Consider the following 16,097-nt stretch of genomic DNA (forward strand, 5'->3'; position numbering starts at 1 on the left):
GTTTTCCGCCTATATATTGTTAGTTGGTATCACTCGCGTGGAATGACTAGCAAATTGTGCTGAATATGAAATTTTCTAAAATCATTATTCTTAGTTAAGATCGTTCTTAATAATAACCATTCTTATTAATTACCGTGATTAATTTTCATATGATGAATATGTATGTAAACAATATGTATGTGTTCAACGGTCACACGATAAAAATGATTTTTTTTTTTAGTTATCTGGTCGCCATTAAAATAACAATAATTGTCTATGACTTCATTCTTGTCTATGCATAATTCTTAAATATTTTTGACAAGTGCTAACAAGTGCTTTCTTCTCCGTTTCTTCCTGTTAAACTTACTATCCCACGCCTGTGATGGTTATTGGTAAAGTAAGTACTCATACTTATATTCATCGCTATTTATTTGGTAGCTGCCGTTATTCCAGTTTAGTTAGGGAATCATTGGGCGTTTTGTCACAGTAGAATGTTTAAACTGTCAATTTGACGTCTACCTATTATTAGATTAGTATTTAGAAGGCATTTATTACAATGAACACAAAAAAACCATATCGTTAACAGATATTTTGTTAAAAGCGGAATGGCGGTAAACATTGTAAATATATATATATATATATATATATATATATATATATATAGTTTTCCCACGATAAACAACGTTTCTATTAACCGTTGTCATATCTTCAAGGTTTTCAAATGTATTTTGGCTACGACTTCGTTATTTTGACAGGATATTCCAAGCGAAACCACATTTTATTTTTTAATTTTTTTTTTATGTTTTTTTTATTCTAGATAAAAGAAAATTTCATTTTCACTTATTTAACTAGAAAAAACTAATACATTACACATTAATATATTACAGAACGATTTTATTCACGATCATTGTTTTGTTGATTGATCATAAAACTGAACAACTTTTTTTTAAAATTTACCTACACTTTTTTCATTTTTAATTTCGTCTGGGAGGCAATTATGTATGTTGCTCCCCTCGTAACCAATGGATTGCTTGCCGTAATGAGTATGTATGGTGTTTAAATGTATTTTTTCTTGTTGCCGTGTAAAGTGTGTGTGTACTTGGTACGTTTTAACGATTTCTGTATTTGGATGTATGAGTTTATTATTTATTTTTCATATAAGGAGACATGTATTATATTCATAAAAAGTTTCTTAATGTAAATAGTTTTGTTTTCATACATAATATTTCTGTTGATGTTCTAGTTTGAAGTGAAATAGCTTTTTGATTATTTTGTTTTGTTTTACGTGTAGTTCATTTATATATGTTTCATATGCATTTAACCAGATTTCAATCAAGTAGTTTAAATTTGAATTTACGAGGCTGTAATATAGACCTTTTTTAATTTTATTTGGTAACAGATATGATATCCGGCTAAATACGCTAATTAAAGGGGTGATTTTATCTTTAATATCTTGAATAAGCTGTTTAAAAGTTAAGTATTATTGTAGAAAGCAATCACTTTGTGGTTTGACATATTTAATAAAATAAAATAAAATATTTTTTTTTTGTTTTAAAACCACGATATTTATTAATTTAAGAACCGACCGGTTTCGCTTTACTTAAGCATCATCAGGGTACAAATTAATACTAAACAAGAAGTACATAATGTGTGTATATATATAACAAAATATAGAGGGATACAACATGATACAAATATAAGCAACACAAAGACGGTCATAAAATACATTAACATAAGTGCACAAGTAATGGAAAAACCGCTAGATAATTATGTAGACTAATGGGTTATATCAATAAATCGGGAGAAACAAAGCATCAACTGGCATGGTGGTAAGGAGGTAAGGAGAACTGGGATTTTTTTATGGGTTTATTGGAAACAGACCTAATATTGGACTACTTGATATGTCTAATTGATTATTAAGTATCTCACTTTTGGTTTTTACAGCTTTTTTAATTTCTAGTGCCTCTAAGTTGTTTAGTCTGCTACCATGCCCGTTTTTATGTAAGATGTTAGCACCGGTGCTATGACAGAATGTATGATCTTTATCGATCAAATGATTTGCGAATTCGGAAAACCCATTATTATTGAGGCAACGAAGATGCTCCTTTATCCTAATATTAACATTACGTGATGTCTTACCGATATAGAAAGCCGAACAATTATTGCAATTTAATTTATAAATCCCCGAATGACTTAATTTATCGTCCTTATCTTTAGAATTAATTAGAAATTTACCTATATTGTTATTGGTATAAAAGGCCGGTTTGACTTCAGAAGGAAGGTTTTTTACACTTAAGGTAGAAAAGTGATTAATAAATAAAATTCGCCGCCATTGATAATTAATATTATTATCATTGATTTGAGGACAAGGACTAGCAAAGAGGAAGCGATTAATGGCGATTTATTTTAGCTTTTTATTTAAGATTAAATCTATAAAATTTGATTCATAGCCATTATTTACTGCTATGTTTTTAATTAGTTTTAGTTCACTATCAAAATTACTATCGGACATTGAAATTGTGACTAAACGATGGACCATTGAATGGAATGCGGAGTGCCTATGTGAAATAGGGTGATTGGAGGTGCTGTGTATGACAACGTCAGTATAGGAGGGTTTACGAAAAATGTTAAAATTAATTCTGTTATTAACGATCGATAAGGTAAGGTCTAAAAAATTTAAGGTTGAATTTATGCCTATTTCTAATGTGAATTTAATCTTATTATGAAAAGAGTTTATAAGATTGAGGAAGGAATTCAGTTGACGCTTAGTCCCTGTCCATATACACAAAACATCATCAACGTATCTTTTCCAGTACAAGACATTTTTTATAAGATGTGAGGTACTAGATAAAATTTTCTCTCTATATTTTGTTATATATATACACACATTATGTACTTCTTGTTTAGTATTAATTTGTACCCTGATGATGCTTAAGTAAAGCGAAACCGGTCGGTTCTTAAATTAATAAATATCGTGGTTTTAAAACAAAAAAATATTTTATTTTATTTTATTAAAAGTTAAGTGTTTATCATTGCACAGCCCAAGATAATTCTCCCGTATCAGGATTTGCAGGTTGTTATATTCAATTTTTAAGGATACGTAAGAAGGAATTTGTTTTAATTTAAATTTTTAATTTTATCATTTTATTTTATTTTAACAATGTTCTGTTTCAGATATATTTTTTGGGGTTAAACCAGTAACCAAACTCTACCAAAGCAGATCATGGATCTACTGAAGCCAGCTACTATATCCATCAAGACGGAACCAGGGCTCCAGGAAGAAGATGGAGGTGAAATTGCATTTTCAGATTTAGATTTCGACCACCCAGCTGTAACGAAGGAATGCTCGCAATATGCGTAGAAAACTCAGACAGCCAGTTTGTTGCATTGCATACGTGTAAAATATAGAACTAAAAATTCGGATGTCCGGAATCAATGTCTCTTTAGAAATGTCATGCAAACAGGATACACACTTGTGCACAACATCCTCTCTTATAAAATATGAGGTTTATTGGGTATTTACCTTACTCAGCGTCCTTGTCGGAAAATACAAAAATACAGCACTCATTAAACTTTATTATATTATTCACAATAAGATGTCGGTTCCTCGATTTACACCGGGATATGATGTGAATTACACGTATTATACGTTAAAAATAAATAAATATTGATTGGAAAAACATTATATCTTTGACCGAAAACTACCAAACTCTCTACTACAGGTGCTCTAGAGAAAGGTTTTTCCTTCTTGAAGAATCGGTCCCTGAAGCGGACATAAAAATGCAATTTTTCAATTAAAAAAAATTCTCGTTTATAACAATTTGACGAAGATACAGCGCTGGCACTATGTGGGCGCAATTAGTGCATTTCACTCCGGGCGTCGAATACTTAACCTAACACATCGCCCTTGATATTATTTTTGATAAATACCGCTCTACAAAAAAACACAAATCATCATTTTAATGATTGAAGTGATATACTGCCTCGGCGTGTACTAATTTAGACTGTTAGGGCAGTCAATATTAAACTCGCGCCAGGCGCCGTTTGGTTCAGGGCTGGCCATGCAAAGATTCATTATATTTATTGTCCTTTTTTATTCCAGGAAGCATACATGTGGAGACAGCTACCATAAACGCGGATCTCTTACCCCGACAGTTGGGGCTTACTTATATGAAAATTGACATAGACCTGCCGGATGTTAAAGAGGAATGCTTAGAACGCTTTGGAAGAATTAACAAGGAAGCAGGTAAAACCAATTTTTCACTGTAAACTTAAACGACTCGGACTCTCCTATTTTTTTTAACCTTTCTACGAACTTACTTCGCTTATTTACTCTAAGTTTAGGAAATAAGTTTAACTGAGTCTTTTTCACCCATGTTATTTTTCAAATTTGTCGACAGATCTTCAGACGCATTTTGTGGAAAAGGGATTCACTCCTCCCCATCACAACTACTCCTCTCCTAAGTCAAATTTTGCAATAAACGTCCGCACCCATGTTAGAGAAAAAACTTTTTCATGTTCCGTGTGCAACTATGCATGTTATGAAAAGAGCCGCCTAACGGGCCACATGCTGACTCATGGTGGAAAAAAACCTTTTTCATGTTCCGTGTGCAACTATGCGTGTGGTCGAAAGGGTCAGTTGAAGAGGCACATGCTGAATCACAGTGGAGAAAAACCTTTTTCATGTTCCTTGTGCAACTATGCATGTATTCATAAGGGTCTTTTAAAGAGCCACATGCTGACTCACAGTGGAGAAAAACCTTTTTCATGTTCCGAGTGCAACTATGCGTGTTGTCAAAAGGGTAATTTAAGGAGCCACATGCTCACTCACAGTGGAGAAAAACCTTTTTCATGTTCCTTGTGCAACTATGCATGTTATCGAAAGAGCGACCTAACGAGCCACATGCTCACTCACAGTGGAGAAAAACCTTTTTCATGTTCCGTGTGCAACTATGCGTGTGGTCGAAAGGGTCAGATGAAGAGGCACATGCTGAATCACAGTGGAGAAAAACATTTTTCATGTTCCTTGTGCAACTATGCATGTATTCATAAGGGTCTTTTAAAGAGCCACATGCTGACTCACAGTGGAGAAAAACCTTTTTCATGTTCCGTGTGCAACTATGCATGTTATCGAAAGAGCGACCTAACGAGCCACATGCTCACTCACAGTGGAGAAAAACCTTTTTCATGTTCTGTGTGCAACTATGCGTGTTGTCAAAAGGGTAATTTAAGGAGCCACATGCTCACTCACAGTGGAGAAAAACCTTTTTCATGTTCCGTGTGCAACTATGCCTGTGGTCGAAAGGGTCAGTTGAAGAGGCACATGCTGAATCACAGTGGAGAAAAACCTTTTTCATGTTCCGTGTGCAACTATGCGTGTGGTCGAAAGGGTCAGTTGAAGAGGCACATTCTCACTCACAGTGGAGAAAAACCTTTTTCATGTTCCGTGTGACACTATTTATGTAATCATAAGAGTTTTTTAGAGAGCCACATGCTGACTCACAGTGTAGAAAAACCATTTTCATGTTCCGTGTGCAACTATGCGTGTCGTCAAAAGAGTCAGCTGAAGAGGCACATGCTGACTCACAGTGGAAAAATACCTTTTTCATGTTCCGTGTGCAACTATGCAAGTTGTCGAAAGAGTGACCTAACGAGCCACATGCTGACTCACAGTGGAGAAAAACCTTTTTCGTGTTCCGTGTGCAACTATGCGTGCTATCGAAAGGGTCAGCTAAAGAGGCACATGCTGATTCACAGTGGAGAAAAACCGTTTTCATGTTTAGAGTGCAACTATGCGTGTTGTCAAAAGGGTCAGCTGAAGAGGCAAATCCGGATCACAGTGGAGAAAAACCCTTTTCATGTTTCGTGTGCAACTATGCGTGTTTTCAAAAGGGTAATTTAAGGAGCCACATGCTCACTCACAGTGGAGCAAATCCTTTTTCATGTTCCGTGTGCAACTATGCGTGTGGTCGAAAGGGTCAGTTGAAGAGGCACATGCTGAATCACAGTGGAGAAAAACCTTTTTCATGTTCCTTGTGCAACTATGCATGTATTCATAAGGGTCTTTTAAAGAGCCACATGCTGACTCACAGTGGAGAAAAACCTTTTTCATGTTCCGTGTGCAACTATGCATGTTATCGAAAGAGCGACCTAACGAGCCACATGCTCACTCACAGTGGAGAAAAACCTTTTTCATGTTTTGTGTGCAACTATGCGTGTTTTCAAAAGGGTAATTTTAGGAGCCACGTGCTCACTCACAGTGGAAAAAAACCTTTTTCATGTTCCGTGTGCCCTATGCATGTAATCATAAGGGTCTTTTAAAGAGCCACATGCTGATTCACAGTGGAGAAAAACCTTTTTTCTTGTTCCGTGTGCAAATATGCGTGTTGTAAAAAGGGTCAGCTAAAGAGGCACATGCTGATTCACAGTGGAGAAAAACCTCTTCCATGTTTGGAGTGCGATTATACAAGTTATTACCAGGGTAACCTAAAGGCACACACGCTGACTCACAGTGGAGAAAAACCTTTTTCATGTTCCCTGTGCAACTATGCGTGCTATCGTAAGGGTCAACTAAAGTTCCACATGCTGACTCACAGTGGATAAAACTCTTTTTCGTGTTCCGTATGCAACTATGCATGTTATCAAAATAGCCAACTCAAGAGCAATATGCTCTCTCACATCGTAGGAAAACCTCTTTTATATTCCGTGTGCAATTATACATGTTTTCTGAAGTGCAACATGCTAACTCACGGTGGAAAAAAACCTTTTTCAACCCCCGTGAATCAATTAATTTTATCAAAATGCCCATCTTAATACCCACATATTGACTCACAGTGGCGAAAAACCTGTTTTATGTTCCAGAGTGCACATATTTATGTTATTGTAAAGGCAATCTGATGCGCACGTTGAGTCACTACGGAGAAAACTTTTTCTTGTTTATCTATGCATATTCTCAAAACGCACATCTTAAAAGCCACATGCTGACTCACAGTGGCGACAAACCTTTTTTACTTTCCAAGTGCACATATTCAGATTCTAGGAAAGGCCACCTCACCCCCCATATAGGACATTTGTTGGAACACATGCTCACTCAGATTGGAGAAAAAACCCCTTTTTCTGGTTCCGAGTGCAACTATGCAAGTTATCCTTTATGTTCCTTGAATAGAAAAAACTGACTGACAGCTGAAAAAAAACTTTCCCGTTTTCTGGCTGACGAGAGATTGAAAAAAACGCGTGCGCACTCACTGTTTTTTTCGTATGGAATTATGCATTTTCTCGAAAAGACTCTTTGACTGGACACTTTTCTTGTTCCTTGTGTTAACCTTTCCTTATCTGTGGTGTGTATTTACTACACATTGCTTCTAATAACTTTAATAACTGTATAAATATAATAAATTCTGGGTCCAGATTTTAGGTATTCCTCCGTTATACATTTATACACTGAATTAAAAAAATAATATATTACATAGTTTTCAAATTTAATTAGAAATCAGAGTTTTTTGTTAAACATCGGGAACAAATACACCAATACAATCAACCGTGTGATACTAAATACTCGATGAGTGTGCGAGGAAATGACACGCTATTGATGTCCCGCTTTAATTCGCTATGCGGGAACATGAGACATCCACACTTCTGCAGTTGTAGTTTTTGATTTAGACCATCGATACCTACCGACCACACAGCTGTGTTTGTGCCAGCCGCCAGCCGCGCCGCTAGCCAGTTGGCCGCGAACCGTCGTTAGATGTGGACCTCTCGCACGTTTCTTTAGCATCCGCCGATGGTTTTTTCATGTTTTCAGCAATTAAATTACAATTATTATCAATTTTGATATAAAATATAATAAAAATAATCGATTAGCTATGAATATTCATACTTTTCCGATATTAAATAGCTTATTTTGAGATGTGCATTGACTACACAGCACCGGAACGCGTGTATTTTTTTAGCACAGTAAGGGAAAGGTTAACATTCACCTTCACGAAAACTATTTACAGAATAAATTCTAGTATTAGATCTGATATGTTTCACCAGAGAGTTACCAGTATATAAATTTAATATAATTTTATAATGGTCACAATATTTATAACCTTGCGATTACGTTGAATTTGTTCTGAATCGCATTGGAAAAGATTTGATTTTTTTTAAATCTTAAATGTACGTGTAACTTAAATGTAAATGTATGTGTAAAAAAGATAATTATGTCATACTACTAACACGAATATAAAAATATATATGAATATGTGTACAGTAATGTATTTAATTATTTTCAAATAATATTTTTACACTTCTAAATTCACTTTCAAAACTGTTGAACTGTAGCAGCAGCTACTAGTGCGTTCTAGAACATTTCCTTTTCTGTTTACCCTGTGGAGATCGCACCTTGAACCTACGAGAATTATTTGGTTAACACATCTCCTAGGCACTTCAACCGCCAGAGAATGTACTACCTGGGCAGACAGAAAAAAGTTCCATTGATTCGAATGATTTGACGATTTTCCTCTCAGATACATTAAAATGTAAGTATTTTTCTCCCTACAAAACAGAAACTTATTAGAAGTTAATACAGATAATTACTTATTGGCTGCAATTTTTCATTCAAATCTAACTTTAACAACCGCATTTAGCGTTGTTCACCGTAGTTACCTTTTGAACTCTGATATTACTGAAAATTTAAATAACCTATTTATTTTATTTCTATTTTTTTCAAGAACTGTTTTAGACCCAGAATCCTAATAACACGGTTTAACTTTTAAAATTTCATTTTTGATATCCTTGCCTAGTTAAGGGTTAACAACTAATAGGATAGTTATGAGTTTGCCTTTAGTTTTGAAAGTGATTTTAAGCCTTATGTATAAAGAAACTGTATAAAGGTCAGTGTCCAAATCGCTTGCACTAAATTTTATTTTAGAAACAATGTTTTTTTAATTTTGTGTAAATATTTTATTGTGATTTGTGTTCAAGGTTCCGGATTTCCCAAAGTCAACAGGTTGAAGATCTGCTGGCCCGAATATGTATAAATAAAAATAATAAATAAATAAATCTAAATTTCTGTAATTTTTTGTTTTTTACATATAATCACTAGACACTCAAAGTATTGCTAACCTTTTTGCTGATTTTTTTAAAAGCGTTTATGAATGTGAGACACCAGTTTCTGCTAGTACAGTATCAAATTTTACTACTGATCATAATCTTAATTTATCTTTTATCTACATAGAATATAATGATATATTGACTGAACTAAAATTACTAGATCAAAGCAAAAGTGGTGGACCAGATACCATACAATACCTCCTGTATTTTTGAATAATTGTGCTACCAATCTGGCGTATCCTTTATATTTGCTGTTAATCGGTCTTTACGAACAGGATGTTTTCCTACTAAATGAAAATTCAGCTTCCTTTCGCCTATTTTTAAAAAAGGCGAAGAACCAGAAACAGTAATTTCTCGCCAAACATTTCGATTTTACTATAAGTACCTAAATGCGACTGATGAATAAATTTCAAAACTGATTCCTTCAATTCCACTGGAATCACTAGCTTGTTATTATAAAACAAACACGCATTATGAACCGACAATTTATCTCTCATTAATCAAAATTTTAATAAATCAGCATTTAAATTTTTCTTTTCTGGCCATTCTGTATTTAAATAATTTATAATACTTGAAATAATTATATCCTTTACCGAACTTATCTTTATGGCTTCCGCATTTATTTCCATTTCTGTAGATATAGTATTTAAATGATCAGATTCTATACATTCAATATTTAAATCACTAATTAAAACTAAAAAAATAATAATAACCCTGCATTGGCAATCTTGATAGAAAATCGGCTTTGTTATCGCCCGAACTAATTTACTCAATAGTATAATCAAATGTCTGTAAAATCAACGCATAACGTTGCAAACGGTTAGCCGCCAAAACAGGTACTTGCTTGTTAGTATCTAAAATATGTACCAACGATTTATTGTCGCATGACAAAATAAATTTCTTTCCATATAGGAATTGGAAAAATCTCTTTAAACCAAATATGATGGCACACGCTTCTTTGTCTAATATCGAATACTTTCGCTCCGTATCCGATAGTGTCCTACTAGCAAAAGCAATAGGGCGTTCTATCCCGTTCTCATATACATGACACAGCATAGCTGAAATACCTATATTGCTGACGTCAGAAATAAGTTTGATAGGTAAACTAGGATTAAAATGTACTAAAATGTTATCTGACACTAAATGTTCTTTCACTAAATTAAAAGCAATATTATATTCCTCCGACCATATGAACTCGGTTCCTTTCTTTAACAAACTGTAGAGAGGTGACAAAATATCTGAGATATTCCGTATGAACATTCTATAGTATGATATTGCCCCTAATAGACTTCGTAGTTCCGAGACATTTCTCGGCAGGGCTAAATGCTTAATCGCCTTGATTTTGTCATCCAACGGAATAATTCCTTCCTGAGAAATTCTAAAGCCTAAATATTCAATTTCCGTTTGATAAAAATAACATTTACGTTCATTAACGGTCAAACCACAATCATTTAATTTTTTAGTACCGTTTCGCAAACAGAATTTAATTCCTCTTTCGAGTTACCGAAAATATCGTCTAGAAATACACGAACATTTTTAAAACCACACATGAAAGATCTGCATAAAAATAGCCGGACTTGTTGATAGTCCGAAAGGTAACACCTTATACGCAAACAAACCAATATGAGTTGAAATTACAGACAGTTTTCTCGACTTTTCGTTCAACGAAATCTATGTAAAAGCATTACGCAAATCAATCTTTGCAAAATATTTCGCCCCATTTAACGATGAGATTAAATCTTCAATTCTGGGTAAAGGATATTTCAAAGGTGCTAACATTGGATTTAACGTATTTTTAAAATCAGTACATATTCTTATTGAACCATCCTTTTTCTTAACAATAACAATCGGACTAGCTATATCACTAATTTCCACTTTTTCAATAATACCCTCCTTTAACATTTTTCACAATTCACATTCGACTTTATCACGTAAACTATATGGAATCGGTCTGGGGTTAATAAAATTTGGCCTGAAGTCTGACCTAACCTCAATATTTGCCTCGTAGTTTTTGAAACGTCCCGGCTTATCAGAAAAAACTTTAGGAAATTTTAACTTCAAAACACTTGGAATATTATGATCAACTTCCTCACTATTCACTAGATTTATTCCACTTAATTTAACACCAAAACATCTCAAAAAATTTCTACCCTCGATGCTTGTACTACCGTTTTTAATTATGATGAATTCCGTGTCAACAAATTTATAATTAAACGCGACCTTAACCGACATTTTACCTACAACATTTAAAATATTATTATCATAGCTTAATAATTTTTTTTCGTAATTCACTAATACCTTATGAGCAAAGTTTTCCATATAAGTTTCGTAAGAAATTGCATTTACACTAGCACCTGTGTCGACCACAAAACGTAGCGTAATGTTGTCTATAAATAAATGCACGTATATAGGCTCGCTATCAGAGAATTAATTTACCGCGTATATCGTATTTATCGTATGTGTCAACACATTTATAATTAAACGCGACCTTAACCGACATTTTACCTACAACATTTAAAATATTATTATCATAGCTTAATAAATTTTTTTCGTAATTCACTAATACATCATCTTGTCCAGACTTTCTGGAATCGATGGCGAATGGAGTATCTGAACACGCTGCAATCGCGTCAGAAATGGAATACAAATTCGAATCCAATATCGAGTGACAATATCGCACCACTACAATGGCCTATTGGCGTAGTGGTAAACGTCCACCCCGGCGTAGATGGGGTGATCCGCGTTGCGGACGTTAAGACTAACTCCGGAACATATCGCAGGGCAGTCGTTAAACTCTGTCCCCTGCCTTCACAATAACTTTAACGTAATCTTAGATTTAGTTGGTTAATTTAGATCTACCACAAGTTTAGTATTGTTATCTTAGATTTAGTTAATTTACAATTTAGTTCTACCGCAGGTTCAGAATTGTTTACTAAATCCTTTCATAACGTGTTTCTTTGTTATATTAGTGACTTTGACCATTGTTCAAGGCGGGGGGCATGCTCGGGCCAGTTATAATTGTTGCATATAATATTTTGGTTCGGTTGTCTCCCGCCCGCGTCCCGCGCATTTTACCTACATGAGTCAGTTGTGTTAAAATTACCGCGCCGCCCGCAAGGTTCAACAGACCTACCGCTTCCGCATAACCTATCTTTAGGTATTAAAACCACCGCGCCGCGCTGTAAACAGCAAATGTTATACCGCAAAAGATCGCCGTGACAAAATGCATAAAAATAGCAATCTCTAACGCATTGACCATTTCGCAAAACCGATATCACCATTTCCCTTTCCTGACCTCTCTTCCAATACTAAAAATTACCCTACCGGTGATTAAAGCAGAGAAAAGTGGAAGGTGCCGACAGCTTGGAGATATTGGTAAGTCAAATCAAACAAATTCACAAAATATCGCAAATTACAGTCCATTCACGCCGCAACAATGAGAAAATCAAAATGTAGTAAGTTAAATATTGTACTAATTTGTATGTTAGTGATTTATACCTAAGTATCAGTATGTTAGACTAGATAAGCCGTTCGTAGAAGGGAATGGCCGACACAGGTGTGGATGAGGCTCGCTATCCATCACATCGCCAACCCTTCGGTGGCGCAAAGAGGAGGAAGGAACTCGAACAATGTCGAATTGGTACGTGGAATATTAGAGGAGGTATGGAAAGAAAGATGAATGAATTGTGTGACACGATGGTTAACAAATATTTGGACATACTTTGTGTAACAGAGAGTATGAAAAAAGGGAGCGGTACAATGCAGCATAATGATAGGCTCGTCATTTGGTCTGGGAGACCAGATACAGAGAGGGCGTGTCAGGGTGTTGCAGCACTACTGTCTCCCAGAATGATTGAATGTATGTTGCAGTATGAATGTGTAAGTCCGAGAATAATGTGGATTAGGTTCAAAATCGGTTTGACAAGGGTGTTTCTTGTTGTTTGTTATGCCCCTGTCAATTCTGAGAGTGACGAAGAGAAAGATGATTTTTGGACTGGTGTGAATGATGTGATGAGACTGAAAAATATTAATGAAAGGATTATAATGGCAGGCGATTTGAATGGGTGGGTAGGAATTAGACGTGACGGATTTGAATCGGCCTTAGGTATGTTTGGGGATAAAAGAACGAATGACAACGGGAACAGAATACTTGAAGTATGTTTAGAGTGGAACCTGTTTGTGTCCAATACTTTTTTTCGATCATAAAGGTATCCACCAATATACGTGGGAAAGAGGAAATGAGAGGTCAATTATCGATTTTGTAGTAATTGACTCTAGGTTGAGAGCCGTTACCGAGGACACGAGAGTTTTCAGAGGGGCAGAGGTTGAAACTGACCACTTTCTGGTGGTGTCGAGAGTAAACCTCTTTCGCGGTTGGCGCTCTAAAGTGAAAACGGTACTAACTCCAACAAGAATCAAAATAGAAAAACTACAAAACGATAATGAGAGAAGTAAGTAGGTATGTGAATTGTGCAGAGATGAGATTGAATGAGAAAAAAATGGATGGTCTAAGCATAGACGAAACATGGAACCACATAAAAGTGAGTCTTTGTGAATCTGCTAGAGAGGTGTGTGAAATAAGTACGCAAGGTAGAAAGAAAGGTGATGCATGGTGGGATGATGATATCAAAGCACTGGTCTCAGAGAAGAAGAAAGCATGGTTATGTCTGATTGCGGCTGGCAGTGCTTCCAGCGAAGAGAAGGATCGAGCGAAAGAAGTATATAAGGAATGTAAGAAAAAAGTAAGAGTTGGAGTGAAAGAACGAAAGAAACGCCTGGAAGAGGAAGGAGGAATGAAAATGACAAACCATTTCCAAGAAAACATTAAGTTGTTTTGGAAGGAAGTCAAAAGGTCCCGGTGTGGCCCTGAAACCGGAAGCATGAAAGTGATAAAATCGAAAGATGGAAAAATGTTGACGAATGAGGAAAAAATAAAAGAGAGATGGATGGAGTATTTCGAGGAAGTCTTTGAAAGCGAAGTGAGTGACAGTGATTCTAGCGGAGAATCAGATATGAATTATGATGGACTGAATGTTACTGAAATTAGCATAGATGAGATAGAAAGATCAATTAAGTGTATGAAGAATGGTAAGGCTGTCGGTTTCGACAATATTGCTGCTGAATATTTTAAAGGAGGTAGCCGTATAATTCTCACATGGTTGTGCAATCTTTTTAACCAATGTTTAAAGGAATGTTACACGCCTTTAGATTGGAGAAGGGCAGTGATCATGCCATTATACAAAGGTAAAGGGTCACGTATGGAATGTGGGAATCATAGGGCTATTAGCCTGCTAAGTTGAGTTGGCAAGCTGTATGGTAGAATTTTGATTGAAAGGGTAAGAAAGGAAACAAAGGATAAAATATGGGATGTGCAAGGTGCCTTTATGAGTGGAAGGGGGTGCATGGACCAGATCTTCTCATTGCGTTTGCTCACCGAGAAGTTTCTGGCAAAAAAACAGAAACTTTTCTGTGCCTTTGTAGATCTACAAAAAGCATACGACCGAGTCGACAGGAAAAAGCTATGGAAGGTGAGGTCCAAGTATGGAGTGAATGCGAATCTGACTCGGGCAATTGCGTCTCTATATGAGGGAAGCGTTGCATGTGTTAGGGTGAACGGTGGTTTTACGGGGTGGTTTGATATCACAAAAGGTGTTAAACAAGGCTGCGTAATGTCACCGTGGTTATTCAATCTATACATGGATAATTGTATGCAAGAATTGAAAGAGGTGGGATTGGGCGCGAATTTGAGTAATCTGAAAGTATGTTGCCTGTTGTATGCTGATGATACGGTGCTGATTGCTAATAGTATGGATGATCTGCAGTCTCTCGTGTCTAGGATGAACGAAGTATGCGTGAAGAATGAGTTAATGATGAATGTAAGTAAGTCTAAAGTAATGGTGTTTGAAAGAGAAAGTACGAAAACAGTGTGCAATATAGCTGTGAATGAGGAATACTTGGAGCAGGTGGATGAATTTGTGTATTTAGGAAGCATGTTTACGAGAGATGGGAAGGCTGACAGAGATATTGAAAGAAGAGTAAATGCAGGTAACTCCATTCATGGAGGACTGAACGCAGTTGGCGCTAACAAAAAATTGTCCAAAGAAGCGAAGTTAGCAGTCCACAATGGAGTGCTGGTACCTACCCTGATGTATGGAAGTGAGGCATGGAACTGGCAAAGAAAGGATGAAAGTAGATTGAATGCTGTTGAAATGAGATCCCTGAGGCGTATGTGTGGTAAAACCATGTATGATCGTGTGAGGAATGTGGATATCCGCAAAGAGTGCAAGACTGATGTAAGCGTAATGAGTAAGATCAAGAAAGGGACGCTTAGATGGTTTGGGCATGTAGAGCGAATGAGCGAAGAAAGGAGTGTAAGGAGAATATACGATGCAAATGTGAATGGAAGCAGAAGTCGGGGACGCCCGAGGAAGACATGGCATGACCAAGTGAATCAGATACTTGAGTCGGGCCATGTCAAGAGTCAGAACAATAGAAGAGTATGTATGAGACGATGTATGAATGTGAATGAGGCAAGGAGTGTGTGCCAAGACCGAGTTGTTTGGCGGTCCGTCCTCTCTGCCTACCCCTGCGGGGAAACGGCGTGATGGTTAGTTAGTTAGTTAGTTAGTGTTAGATTTATAAAATTTGACATGCTTATAACTTCTTTGTTTATAGTTGACAAGCCAGCGTTTTCTATACCTGTCAATTCCATAAAGTTTTGATTCCAAATGATGTTCGGAAGATTAAAATCGCCAGTTATAATTATTTTTACTTTTGGATATTTTAATTGTAAAATTTCAATATCTTCAAAATGCTTAGTATAAATACTTAAATCCGATTTAGGCGGAATGTACACATTACCCAATAAAATTATGTTTTTACCTGTATTAATCATAACAAATAATTGCTCTATTTCAACGTTTTTTGTATTTAACTGTCTGGAGAAAATATTTTTCGCTACTGCAATCAGAACTCCACCACCTCTTCTTTTATTGTTTTTAATGTCATCGTTTGTATATTGATTT

General features: G+C 35.8%; 1 pseudogene; it reads left to right on the forward strand.

Annotated features, from left to right (window-relative positions):
- Positions 1 to 298: 298 nt before the first annotated feature.
- Positions 299 to 16,097, forward strand: part of LOC149415782 (uncharacterized) — a 39,511-nt pseudogene continuing 23,712 nt past the window's right edge.

Source organism: Hesperophylax consimilis, chromosome 17 (genome assembly GCF_061612785.1).
Source record: "Hesperophylax consimilis isolate HC1 chromosome 17, BYU_Hcon_1.0, whole genome shotgun sequence".
Classification (NCBI taxonomy): domain Eukaryota; kingdom Metazoa; phylum Arthropoda; class Insecta; order Trichoptera; family Limnephilidae; genus Hesperophylax; species Hesperophylax consimilis.